The sequence below is a fragment of the Falco cherrug genome, chromosome 15 (assembly GCF_023634085.1).
Source record: "Falco cherrug isolate bFalChe1 chromosome 15, bFalChe1.pri, whole genome shotgun sequence".
In the NCBI taxonomy this organism is placed as follows: Eukaryota; Metazoa; Chordata; class Aves; order Falconiformes; family Falconidae; genus Falco; species Falco cherrug.
Genome location: NC_073711.1, coordinates 21,261,537 through 21,275,558, shown reverse-complemented (window position 1 = coordinate 21,275,558; position 14,022 = coordinate 21,261,537). Strand labels below are relative to the sequence as shown.

Sequence of the window (14,022 nt, the reverse complement as noted above, 5' to 3'; positions counted from 1 at the left end):
CCATTTCTCTTCAAAGCACTCTTCTAAGGGTTGGAATGGATCTGGTGGTCTTCCTTGAACAAACTGGAAGTCATTATCAGTACACTATGTCAATCAGACTGTTGCCTAGAGGTAACGTCATCTGTATCTGCTCTGGCACTTCCCTGATATATAAACTGCAAAAGGTCACTGTGCTGGTAGCTTGTCCTTCGTTCTGTTGAATTCTGTTATCTTTCAATTAGTGAAAACGCGTGCTTCGCATTTTGCTATACAAACAGATTGGCTGGAAAACTTAAGCCTGAAAAGAAATGCTGCTTCCTACGAAGGTACTCTCAGCACCCGGATATGAAGGGGTATTGGCTCCTGTTCTCCATTAGAAGAGATTGCAAATGCGGTTTCTTCTTCGACAGCTGCTAATTCAAAGGCGAATGATTAGTGAAATACAGGCAGACAGTGTTCCTAGTGTCGCTGTGGGGCAGTACTGCGCAATGGAATGTGTGCAAGGCACAAATGATGAACGAGCAGGAGTGAGTGAGGCTTTTAGCACGGTTCAGACACAGATAGGTATTAATATTTTGGAATCCAAATTTCAGGCAGAGTGTCGGACTTTTTTATACAGAGTCCAACAGAAGGTGAAGTCTGTAAATGTGAAGGTTAGAGAAGAAGAATTCTATTAGTTAAACTTGCTTGGGACAGCAGACAAAGTGTTTTGTTTCTTTAATTATATCTTAAGGCCCAAGAAACTCAGAATTCAGGCAGGAATCAGCAGATATTGTCAGTCTTCATAGAGCTCCTAGACAAGACACATTTAGCATTCCATCACAGAAAGAGGACTAGAAAAATTAGATGGCTGGGCTTCGTATGCCATTTCCAGGGAAACAGATGCAGACATAAGGCAGGAAGTGATGATGGTGAAGAAATTACCATTTTCAAGTGCAAGACTGGATGGCAGAAATTTTATTATCTCTCTTTGATCAGATTCTGGGCAAAAAAGCATAAAGGAAAAACCATCTGCTCTACTCCTAGATTCTATTTAAATTTACGTCCTTTGAGTGGTACGCTGCCTCAAGTCAACAAGAAACGTAAGATGATGCAGGTTTGCATGGATTTTCTAGGAGTTTACTGTGGTGACATTTTTTCAGTATGTAGTGGAAAACTATGCACAGGCATTAGTCTTCTGGGAACAGGGCGGGAAGCTTCCTTGGATAGCTGTTCAGGATTGAGCGTGTCTGCCCTTTAGAGCAAGGGTAGGCCTTAAAAGACTGCCCACCACCCACAGTGCCAAAAGCTGCTCTGGTCCTTTCCACACAAGTGCATTGCCACTCAAATCTCACGGTGCACGTGAAAGTGCCTGGTCTGCAGAAGGTGCTTTGGACTCCTTGGTGGTTAGGCAGTGAAGAGCTAGAGCAAGCAGTTTGTATTACAGCCCCTGATTTTACGAGTTCATGCTGTAAATGGATGTGATCACAAGCTGTCCTTAGGCTGTGTTTGTCTCAAATTACTCCTTAGGGCAAAATTGTAATAGAACTGTACCCGAGAGTTAAATCATCATTCAGAAGTATTAGATACTTTTTCTGGGATATGAAATTATTGTTTTTTGATGAATGAACAGTGAGGAGTAGGGTTCTAGAGCTCATGAAATGGTACCCTGTGCTGCATCATTTCTTGGTGGTGGACCAGAGGAGTGAGCCAGCACAGGTTTATTCCAGCACAGATTTTGCCTACTAGTGTCACTTTCTAGTTTTACTTTTTTTGTCAGTTTCTCATTTCTCTCCACAAGGCAGTGTACTGTTTGTTTGTTTTCTACCAACAGTTTTTGTTTAATATCCCTAGCAGTTGAAAAGCTGGGGCTAAGATTAGAGGCTTGGGCTCTGGCACTGAAACAGCTATAGCTAAAGATGTCAGTTTCCCAGTCTGCAGCCAAAGAAAATGGGACAAAAAAAGTATGAAATTTTGTATCCTGTCTGGGTATGTTCTCTGCTTTCAGAAAGACCATAGTTGATCTCTCGTTGGTATTTCTCTGTCCTGGAGCATAGATTTATTAGTAGTGGGAAGGAATTTTTTAATAAAAACCTGGAATATGATATACTAGTTCTTTACTAACATAAACTTCTGTTAGTCAGTCATAGTCTTGTCCACCCATGTGAGATACATGATGAGAGAAATTCGTAGAATTACCAAAAAAAGTGCTGATTATTACAGAAAAGTTTGGAATGTATTTGCTGAAATCAGGGTAGCTCAAATCAGGTTACTCTGCTGCTCTGTGCAGGTATTGGAACGGTGACTCTGAATCCGTACTGTGCAGCTGCCGTTTTGTGAAGCCTTTGTCAGGTTAAGAAGGTGCCTGCCCTCTTCAGTTCAGACATCTGAGCCTCCACCTTTTGTGTCATACTGCGTAGGTGACTTGTTCCAAATAACTACAAGGAACTGTAGCCACATCTCTGTATAAATAATTCATGGTAAAGGTGCTATGCAAGAGCTTTAAAAAAGCAGATTCAAATCTACGTTGTGCCATGCTGCTGAGTCCTCATTTGAAATATGTGCCTGACTTGAGCTCTTTAAGGTTTCAGACCCAGTACACAGGAAAAGTTGCACTGCAAGACATGACTTTAGTAATTTATAGTGAAACACTTTGAAATGCCTCTCAAGTATATCATTAATTGTCACTTAAAAGTTTCTTTCATAATGCAATAATACACTAACATAATAAAAGTAAGAATGTATACTGTGATTTTTATATGGTGTAAGTTACTTATTTGTGAAAAATCCAGTGTCTTAAAAGAACTGGGTCACATGATATTTTATAATATAGAAAGTTTTAATTTAATGCATGTTTTTTATTTATGATCGATTGTATTATATAGAGATTTTGAAATTGTTGATAGTAATTTTTTATTTGCAGTAAACTGTTTGTGATAACTTTATTTTGTCATATTGTTGTGAAGCACCTGAAAATAAAGGGTGATAAGATACTTTTTAAAAATTAAGTGTAACTTCTGTATGTTGTCTCATCTATAGGGCAAACTGTCAATTCCTTTTCTCTAATGTATGTTTTAGAAGTTAATTTGGTTTTTTTTTTAAAAAAAAAGACAAACCTAAGTCACACCTTTTTCACTGACATTGAGGGGGAAAAAACTTCACCCCTGAAGTACTGAAACATACATTCCCAGAAAAAAAAAATAATCACTGCAGTAACATGCAGGACATATTAATGCTCAGCATTCAGTTGTTTATGTGTCTTAAATTCTGAGAAGTGCTTCCATTTTTTCTTCTTAGTAATTTCTTTTAAAGAATGCTGTAGCTCAGAACTTGGGAGAAAAAAGGCAGCTTTTATCTGTGCTGGCGGAATGACACATATTGTTAGCAGAACCAGGCAGATAACAAATATATTTACTTCATTATGGCTCCATGATAAACTTCCAGGTAGTTTGCCAATCCAGGGGTCATAAATAATTTAATACATGGTGTAACCTACAGTGTAACTACTTAAAGAAGAAAAATTGTGTGAATAAGTAATGTGGCTATTGCAATGGCAGGTTACCATTATGATTCTTGAATAACTTTGCAAATACTGTAACGATATTTTAATGCATCAGTGTAGTTACCTGGTAGTGAAAGTCTGGAGTATTTCTAAATCATATTCAAATACAGAAAATGTATTTTAAATCTAGAAAGAAGGTGGGGTCCTACAAAGCCTGTAGTTTTTAAAAAGAAGCATTAGTATGCTCTAGTTTGTAATTTTTATTTTAAATTGCAGGGATTCTAAGAAGCACAGCTCGGATACATATTGATGGTAAACGGTAGTGGAGGAGGGCTGTAATTGAAACCGTTCTAGAAGTTACTGTATTATTTATATTACTGCAGTGTTGATGTGCTCTTCTTGTAGACCAGAGTGAGTGTGTAAACCCAGCTGAAATGCTAAAGAGAAGGAAGTCTAGAAGTTGGAAAATCTCGATTTTACACTTTTTTTTTTTATTTAAAGAAACTTCTTTACGTTTTAAAGTCTAATGGCCAGATCTATTTTGTGTTGCAAAAATTAAGCATTTTAGTACTCACTAACAGGTTGTAGAAGAGTAGGAGGGAGAGGGAAATGGAAGTTTTATCCCTGACTCAGGAGTGGTGAAAGGGACATGCATTTGGGAGCTCCGCATTTACTGCGGGGCAGAGCCAGAACACTAGTACTCAAGGTGCAGTTATTCTTCACCCTTTCGCTTATGGGCTGATTGCTTTCAGTAAAATAGCTGAAGGAAATTCCATGCGTTTCCCTTACTGTGATCAGGTATTGGGTCTAAACTGAGGCTGTCATGGTTTGAAGTGTTGGTAACTTTTTTTATGCTTTATTTGTAGCAGTCGCAATAGCCCTGTGTGAGATGTGTGTAACGTGCTTTCTGTTTGCGCCTCCCTTGGAACCTGCAACGCAACAGTAGTAGAAAAGAGTGTTTTCCAAAGCCATCTTGAAGCAGTTCTGAAATTGTTTAAGATTAAAGCTAACAAGCAGTTGACCAGCTTCCACCATTGATTTTGGTCAGTAAGTTTGCTTTAGTTACAGCTCTCAATTTGAGAAAATAAAATTAGTCTAGTGTAATCAACCTAGACTGTAGCAGTAGTATGTGTAACTTTGCACTTGATTTTTGTGTGTTCTAGAAACTAAGACAAAAAAAGAAGAGAAATGGGTGTGCTTGTGGCATACAAAGCTAACAGCTGTTTTGGCTTATTGGCATTGGTTTTACTTAGGCACTAAAATGAGACACCTGCTGATGGCCTCTGCAGCCCTTCTGCAAGGGCCAGTCCAGACCTGTTGCCTCCAATAAAATGCTGACAATATGACAAAGTCAGTAGCTTGGGGTTTGTTATCCGCTTCATTAAAACATCTCACCCAAGTAAAACTGCAAATTACATTTCTGCATCTTTGTCTTAATCAAATTTAAAAGCCCTAGGTAAAGCTGTTTGTGTACAACTCGAAGTAGCGGCGCTTGGCAGCTGTGATCTGGAACCAGAGGGAAATTCCCTGCCAAGCAGAACAGCGTGTGTGTATGAATTCGTCCTTCGGGCTTCTGCATTACAGCTAAAGAAGGATCGTGCTGTTTCTTTTACTGAGGTAAACATCTTAAGACCAGTCTGGTAATAGCCTTTTAATCATCATTTGTAAACTCTTGATTGTGCCTTTGACATGTCTTTAAAAACAATGTATATTCAAGGCACTTTGTCTTGAAATACATTCAAAACTTGCTATCTTTAAAACTTTTAAGAGGTAACATAACCCTAAAAGGAGAACAGATAAATGCTTGTGACAGACACTTTGGTGTGTTGAAACTCACATCATTAAAGGAGTACTTTGTGTATGTATTCAACAGTTCAGAAATAGCAAGATTAATGAGACATCTTTATGGAAGTACCCAGTTGTCATAAAAGAAAATATGCTGGAGAAGTTTTCAGGAAGTTATATCTGTAACAAGTTAATTAGTAATTCTTCATAGAGGAAAATGCTGTAAAACAAGCTCAAAATCCAAGATCCTTGGCTTGCTACAGTAAATAACAGTAGCAGAAAGGAGAGTGCACTCTGCTGCTGGAAGAAAGGGTGTTTTACCACAGTTGGCTTCAGGATGTCCATTCTTGAGGTCTTGTGTTTCATTCTGCTCCTGGCCAGCGATTCGCTGAGTGAACATGAAGCTTTAGCACTTGAGACGTGGATGCGTTTTGCTTTTATAGCTGGTCAGAACAGGGCTGTGGCTGTCAGATGCCTGGCTCAGCTGTGGGAGCGCTGCTCTGGTATTGCAATGCCAGCCATATTGCTTCTGAGGAAATTCTCCATATGTTTATTTTTAAATAATGGGAAAACAATGCAAATGTGAAGACCTCCATGTGACAGCTGCTTACCTGTGTTTGCTGTTACAAAGTGTTTCGTAGTTCTTGTGTTCTGTACTGCCAGGAGTATGGTGATATTTTACAGACATAGGTATGCAAGACAAAAATGTGGTCACTTGCATCTACTTTTTACTTCTGTATATTAAAAAGCTTGCAACCATATGAATTACAACTGAAACACTTAGGTATTCTGGTGGTTTTAAATCATTTTGAGTCAATCTGTCAATGTCAAAAGGATGCGTTCTAAATGAGTAAGATGGTTCAGTTCTTTTTCAGTCGGAAGAATTACTTGGTATATGGGTTAAAAAACTACGTTGTTTTTATAGCAAGTATTTTTAGATAATTTTTTTTGAGATCAACAGGGAGAAAATCATGAGTAATTAAAGCGTGTGACAACCAGAATGCTTTGAAAAAAGGTTATTTTAAATGAGAAGTTGTTACGTCAAATTGTGTCTGATTTGTTAGACTATACAGTTTCGGTCACAAAATTTTTTATGAAAAGATGCTCTAAAAATTAATTCTATTTATTTATTATTATAACTGTTCTTTACCTGGTAGCTACCAGTTACTAGTAATCAGGTATTACTGACCTGACGGGTATAAACCGGCTGCAGTTATTTTTCTAATAGAGTTTTGGTTTGTCATTTGAGGAACTGGAATTCCTTTTATGCTACTTAAGCCTTTCAATTGCCAAAAAAACCATTACCACTTTAAGGGTAACTTTGCATTTATATAGACTACAGTACTATCAGCAGTGAGTTCCCTAATAACATGGAATGTTACAGCAATAATATCAAAAGGCATATGTGCTCGCTCGCTCTCCAACAGTCACAGCTAGTTATTTTCTACTCCCTTAGTATTTTTTGTAACGTTGCTAAAACAATTGTAATGTTGTTACTGATCATACAGGTAGCTACAAAACAGTAGTGTTGCTTATCTCCTAGATAATACTGTTAGGGATTTTTCCTTGTTCTGTACTTCATAGTTGTAACATATAACCTATATTTAGGTTGTCTTGGAAAGCGCTTCGATGCTGATGCCCTCTTGCGAGAAGGGAATGCAGTATATTTAAATAGATCTGTATGAATGCAAGCCTTGACCACTGTGTAATCATTTAGATTTATCTCTCATTAACTGTAAATGTTGGATTAGATTGTCTTGGACAGTGGGGTGGAAGGACACTTCCATCTTTTCTTGAAATAAAGACTGCCCATAGCACAGTTTTTCAAGTTAATAACGCATTAGTCACAAGTCTGCTAATCCACCTGTTCATGGTGTAAAATCCCTCTTGCAATAGGAAAATGGTAATATTAATGCTCTGATAGTGCTTTCTTCTTATCATTTGCCAGGTAGGCTCAGAAGGATCTGCCCAGGGATCTCCTCTAGTTCTGACTTACTGGTTTCCTTCTAAACACATTTTCTTCTCATTGTGAAAAGTTACACAGAATTATACTTGTTGCATTGGCGACTCTCTCAACATATCCAGTGGTGTCTTGCAATTGCCTGTTGGGTTAAACATTGTCGGTCAAGGTGTCAGGTACATCTCCATAAATCATGGACTTTGGTGGTTTTGCACCAGCAGCTCTGCGTCAGCTTGTAGCTTGCTGGTATGAACGATGAGTAGAGCATTCATTCAGAGTCCTACATAGGAAAGGAACAGGTAGCAAAGAATGTCAGCTTTGAGCACCAACCACGGTGACTTTTGATGTCTGATTAAGGTTGCTGATGAGGCAGTTATTTTTAGACAGCCGTGTGCCTGTGCAGTACTGCAAACTTCTGGAACATAGTTTACAGCCCACAAGGTTTACACAGTAAAAGAGATGGAGGAGAACTGACGTTGATGCAAAACAGATCCTTTTGTACACCAAAATAAGGAATAATCCCAACACAAAAAGGTTTTAATTTAGATTATGATTAGAAGGTTTGAGTCTCAAATGGGTTTCAAGACTTTGAGCCTTTGCTAACAATCCAGAGTTGATAAATAGTGGAATTCAGATACAACTGCACTTAAATAATGCAACAAAAATCATAATGATATAAGCTATACAGCTTAGTGGCTAACTGGAAGATGGGTACGAAATCAGAGTAAAGTAATTTAAGCAGATAAACTTTCATTTCTCATATAACTTCAAATTTTGAAGGCGCAAGTCATTGGAAAGTAAGACTTAGTATCGTCTTCAGACTATGTCATATGCAGCTTAAATTTCTGATGTAATTAGAAATACAGACCACTAACAGTATGTTAATGTATAATTGCATTAAATAAATGTTTGTTTTGTTTTAATATACAGCCGACTGCACTGGAGTTGAAGACTTTAAGACCTGCCTGGGTAATACAGACAAGTTCTGTCCTACCAATATTTATTGTCAATGTAAAAATGAAAAACCTTTTTGCAGGTAGGGTGTGGGATTGGTTTGTTTGCTTAAATGTATGCTATGTAAATGCAGCTTGTTAAATATATTTTTAATGATGAACTAAATTTAGACCCTGCAATGTGATCCATGAAAGTAGATGTTGATCTTCATTTACAATCTGCATAAGCTCAATAACTCCGCTACAGTGCATCAAATCTGGGATCTAAGTGCAGAATTTTCTCTTTTTAGAATGTGTAGGCCATGTAATCCATAATGTAGGTAATCACTGTAATCCTCAATGTTCACATGCTCGTTATTGTCTCAGGTATTTTGCTTTAGACCCTAATTGTGCTGTGTAATGGCAAGTTAATTTTTTCCCCCAGGTTGATCAAAATCTCTTTAGTTTAAAAAAAATCAGGTATCTTAATATCATATTCTCCATTATGTAGTTGTTACTTTCCTTTTTAAAAAAGTAATCTAGTCATCTGAGTAGTAAATCTTGGTCCTGTAGCTAGTGTATTTGTTTTTTACACGTAGCTTGGCCCTTAGACTTGATAGGAAATTAGCAAGAAAATACCAGGGCAGTATTACAAAGCTCATCTGATTATCTGGTGGATTCAAGGCAAAATTTTCTCTGTGACCCAGTCTGTTGTTTATGAATGTGCAGCTAGCCTCCAGGTGTAGCCAATATACCAGATTAGATAACGGAGTACGCTGTTCAAATATTAGTGCAACTCCAAAGAAATAGAATGCTACATTATTGAAACTGTATATATGTATCCTAAAACATAGCCAGGTCAATACCAATATTACCTATAAATAGCAGTAAGAAAAGAATTTTCCATAGAGATCAAGGTCAAACTTCCAGAAAAGGTTACCCAAATCCAGACTGTTTGCATCAACAAATGATGCAGAATCCCTGTCAAAAGAACCTTCCCATCATGAGGACGGCTGGGGACATCCCGTTCTAGGGATATCCTTTGTATTAGCAGAGGAAGTAGTGCTGTAGGAGAGGAGGGAAAAGAAGCCCTGAATTAATGAAAATAAAGCAACGTTCTTATCCCATTACAAGTCTTACTATTAAAAGCAGAGGGGATATAGTGTGTGACTCTACTATGGGTTGTATTGCTGCTTTTTCATAGAAGGGGCATCAATGTCATAATGACAGATAGCAATGTGATGTTTCAATTATATCTGCATAGTCTGTTGTGGAAAGTGAGAGGCTTTGCCACGCTTACAGCTGGCGAAAAGATCATTGACCTGGGTCACGCCATGCCATGACTGGGGTAACATACCCCATTCCCAAGAAAGCGTATTATCTTGGACTTTTGGGAATGCTAACTTGGACGTGGTTGACCCGAAGCCTGGCAGAGTGCATTTGCATCAAATTTAGAATAAGATGTGTGTTAAGTAACATCTTTAGACAAACAGGAGAAATGCTGCATCTCTTGACCCCTGCAGTATTCAATAATAAATAATTATATAGCAAAATACCTTCCTTTTTTTGACATTACTTTTTAAATTAAAATAATGTTGCCAAAAATTAATACTTTTATTTGAAGATGTGGTTACTTAAGAATGGACTGGATGGAGTATTGGTGCATGGGCCCCAAATGTAACCACCTTTGGAACACTCTAGATCTGATTTTTAGTAACTGTCCTTCCTGCAGTAGCACTGGTTATCATAGTTGTTTTAATATTTTACTGGGTCTACTGCTGTAAAAGTGGAAAAGCTGGGTAAATTACTTTGGATGCAGTTAAAAGGGTTTTTATAGTCAAAATGGAAGTAAAGCAAAAGTAGTCTGGTATTCTGATTAATTTTTAACCTCTGGGTATTTAAATCAACAAGCTTGCCATATGGAATCCTCTGCCAAAATGCTGTCTACACAATTGAAAACTAAATCAAAGCATCCTACCAGACCATTTAGCAGTTATTCAGCATTTTACTGCTAAGTGCAGAACTTCACTCTAGGTTGTTGCTTCTCTTTCTCAGGGCTAACCAGGCAAGCTTTAAAGATTGATAAATACATTTATGACTTTAACTCGAGACTACCAAATCTGTCTTGCCAGTTTATTTGCTATTAAGGGTTGGCTTTGTTTTCGCAAGTTGTTTGTGGTTTGTTGGGGTTTTTTTAAAAAAAAGGAGTAACGCCAATAAACACTGACAGGAGGCTTGGTGATTAAACAATTCTTCCTGTTCTTTGGCCCTAGGCATTGGCAATTCAAGCTGCTTTTTGCTTTCAGCATTTTATCTTTCTTTGTTCCCCACTGATACCTGTCCCAAGCACACAGACAATGTGGGTTTTTTCTTCTTTCATTGAGCCCCATTAGTGTATATCACTGATACTTGCTCTGTCATAGACAAATTGTAATACACAGCTCTTGCATAGTCATTGCAGCAGTGCATCTAAACCTGCGGTATGGCTGTTGAACCAATCTGTGGTACAAAAAGAAGCCCCAAACCACTGCTAATGCTCGAAATCTCATTGTTCCCCCATCCAGGAACCAGACGAATCCTCCATACTGTGCAGCACAACATAACCCAGCACTTACTGCTGAAACGGCTGGTAACTGGGGCAGCCACTGAGGGTAACAGATGTTGGCGTGTGGGGCATATCACACGTTCCTAATCGTAGTGGAAGCCAGACCTGACTTTGTGATCCAACCGATCACAATACAAATATACCGATACGAATAGCAAAAAAGGTCATAGAGTAATTAAAGGTAACCTGAGTTTAAAATCTTGCTTTTATTTGCCCAGTATTTGATTTCCAGGATCATCTGCATGTATGTGAGAAGGTGAAACTCTTCATCAAAGATGAAGTGAATCTAGGAGAAATCTCTGCATAGGAGAAAACAAAGAACCAGGGACTATTTTAAAAGGATGCTCAAATAAATATTTCATTTTAGGCCGGTGAAAAGACCAGCATTAAAAAGAGTGATAATTTGGTTACGAGCTCCAGCTGTATGCTACAGCCGCTTCCCTTGTGTCGTCCTTGTGCTGTTCCAGCTTCTGGGTGAGCAGGGCCAGCCTGGTCAGCCCACGAACGCTGACTGCTGCTACTGGCACCAGCGCCTGTGCAAGGAGAGGGGCAGGAGTACATAGCCAGAGGGGAAGAGATCCGTATGCTCTCCAGACTTCGACCCATTTAGGCTGCTGCAGAGCCATGCCTGCAGTTTCATTTGTTTACTAGTTATACTTGACCAGAGGAAGGATTGGCCACCTGTCTTGAAGGTTTTTTTCCCTGTAAAGACAGGCAAAAGGCAGTGCTAGTAAGGTGACACAGTTTGCTGATGAGACCACAGTACTCAGAGCCGTCAAAACCAAGCCTTACTATGAAAAAATACAGAGGGAGCGTATAATAATGAATGACTGGACAAGAAAATGGCAAATTAATTTTATTGTTTATAAATGCAAGCTAATGGGTGTAGAAAAGGAGTTTTTGCTTTGTGTGTGGAGCAGTCATCTCTAAATGAGAAATTAGAACTCAGAACAGGTGTCTCGAGTAATGTTTTCTGAGAAAGTTTGTTTTGCTAGGGATTTTAGGAAGAAACTGAAAACAAACCCAGATACATTGTAATACTACTGTGTGAATCTTACTTGTGCTTACATTTTGACCACCAAATGATTTTGAGCCCCGATCTCAGCAAGCAGCGTAGCACATGTAGAATTCCAGGGACATCAGCATGGATTTCTGTGTGAGGAGAGGTTGTATGAGAGATTACTATTCCCTGCTTTTCATGTCAGAACTAGGCTATGTCAAATGAAATCGGGCAGAAGTTTTAAACAAGCAAGCAAACAAAGTGCTTTTTTTTTTTTTTTGTAAAATGCATAATCCAGCAGTATGTACTCACATTTTAAATTACTTTTAAAAAAAATCAGACACCTCTTCAGGGAGGCAGCGGTGTTCAGGTTGGGTGTGTGCTTTCAGGTAGGACACATCCCGGTTGTTACGCTTGGCGTGCTGCAGTTCACGCCTCGGAGCAGCCTGGGAGTGCACAAACTGGTTCCCCTTTAGGTTAAACTAACCAGAGTGTGTGCTTCCATCTCTGATGAACATTCCGTGCCTGGGCCGAAGTTTCAGACACATTCTGAAAAGCAAACTTTTCTGAAGTGTGTGAAGCGTCGGTGTGGGGCCCCACTTGTATTAGTCTGCTTTATTTGGTGCTGCAAATCCAGCCACAGACTCTGCTCCAGCTCAGTCAATTAATGACTTAGATGCTGCTGGCTGGAAGTTACACTGATGTATCAGTAGTGCTTCATGTATTTCTACTGTTTGCATACTTTATGCTTCCATTACTGGCTGTTCTCAGCCTGTTAGGTGCCCTGACTCGCTTGGTCTCTTCCTGTCGTCTGTTTCTGTATGTGCAAATTTTGCAAGTACGAGATGTGTCAGTATAGGTAGAGAGCCCAAGTACAGATTTGATCTGTCTCATTTACTTTAGACACAAGAAATCAGGCTTGTTTTTGTAATGAAGATGTAAAAGAGAAAAGAAAGAATCCAGTCCAATACATTATTTCCTGTAAAATACATTTGTATAGTATTAGTATCTTGGAAATTTAGTGGGGGGGGAAATGAGGCACGAGCCTACCTTCACCGGGAGATGGTGCTGTTTAATTTGGAACTAATTCTGACTGCGTGCAACTGCTGCTGGCATTTCCAAGGTGTGAATTAGACCAAATCCTGCACACTCTGTTAGGGAAGAAAACCTGCTGTGAAGGAAGCGCTTTGGGCAAGGGCTGCAGGACTTGCAGCCTTCACGTGCTGCAGGCTGCTAGTTGCAGCCCGGAGGCAGCCCGTGGGACCTTTCTGCCTGCCTTGTCTCCTCGCTAGACGCGGGGGTGATGAAAACGTGAGCTTGTGAAAAGCCCATTGTTACTTGTCTGAGCTTTTGCTTCCATGCTGGCAAGCGTATTGCTCTGCAGCCTGCAGAGCCCTCACCAGAGCTGGCTGAGAGGCAAGAGAGGAAGCCAAACCTGTATCTGAGAGCACCAGCTCCTGCAGATCAGCTGCCCTGAATGCTGCTTCTCCGGAAGGTATCTAGTTTTGATAATTACTTCAGGTTGTTACATTTTTATGTGAAGGTACCTTTAGCAAATGAACATCACTTACTCGTTTTATGAACAATATAGCATACTTATTTTGCTTCTTCATGATGTTTTCCTTCTTCTAGCAATACGTCTGGCAAGACAGCATCCACTCTTTTTAAACGATAATATTCAGTTATCTTAATGTTTGATCACTGGCCACAGATGGGAAAGTCTGGCCTCTGCTCTTGCAGGGAAAGTGCCAGGCAGGAATTCTCTTGCTGGCCCTCACCTTCCCTTGGCAGCCGCGGACCTGCCACAATAGAGCTTGGGCTACCTGCTTTCTGAGCCAAGGAAATGGTCCCCGTGCTTTCTCTACTTTGCTGGAGCCCCTCAGCCGCAAATGGAGATGTCTGGTCTCTGTGTAATCAGAGGTAAATTCACTGTTACTTATGGAGTAGCATCTTTCTGAAATGTTTAATCATAAAAGACTTTACAAAATCTCCAGGCCTCATGTGTCAGCCAGAAGTCAGTGTCTGCTTCCCTTGCTTCTGAAGCTAAATTCTGAAATACTGATTTATCCAATGTCTTGTATGGCTTTCCTCTATTAATTACAAATTATTCATTTTCATTTATTTTTAGAAATGCAGTTTCCTTAGTTGTGTTTCCTCACTTTAATCCTCCTCACTAACATGAGCAACTGTTGCAGCTCCTACCTATAACTTATGCAGAGAACTTGTTTACCATGAGGCAACTAAATGACAACAAAATGTTTTCCTCATAAGTAGCATGGT

At 39.3% G+C, this 14,022-nt stretch overlaps 1 protein-coding gene across 6 annotated transcripts in view; it reads left to right on the top strand.

The window, feature by feature from the left end:
- The first annotated feature begins 116 nt into the window (after nt 1-116).
- The window catches only part of ZNF711 (zinc finger protein 711), a 61,661-nt gene continuing 47,755 nt past the window's right edge, over nt 117-14,022 (top strand). For 4 of the 6 annotated variants that reach the window (XM_055727185.1, XM_055727184.1, XM_027800530.2 and 1 more), the window contains exons 1-2: nt 117-5,077; nt 8,136-13,662. The gene's annotated coding sequence lies outside the window, so the exon portion shown is untranslated. Of the gene's footprint in view, nt 5,078-6,444; nt 13,663-14,022 lie in introns of those variants that run through there. The other 2 variants (XM_055727182.1, XM_055727183.1) reach the window with 2 other exon arrangements.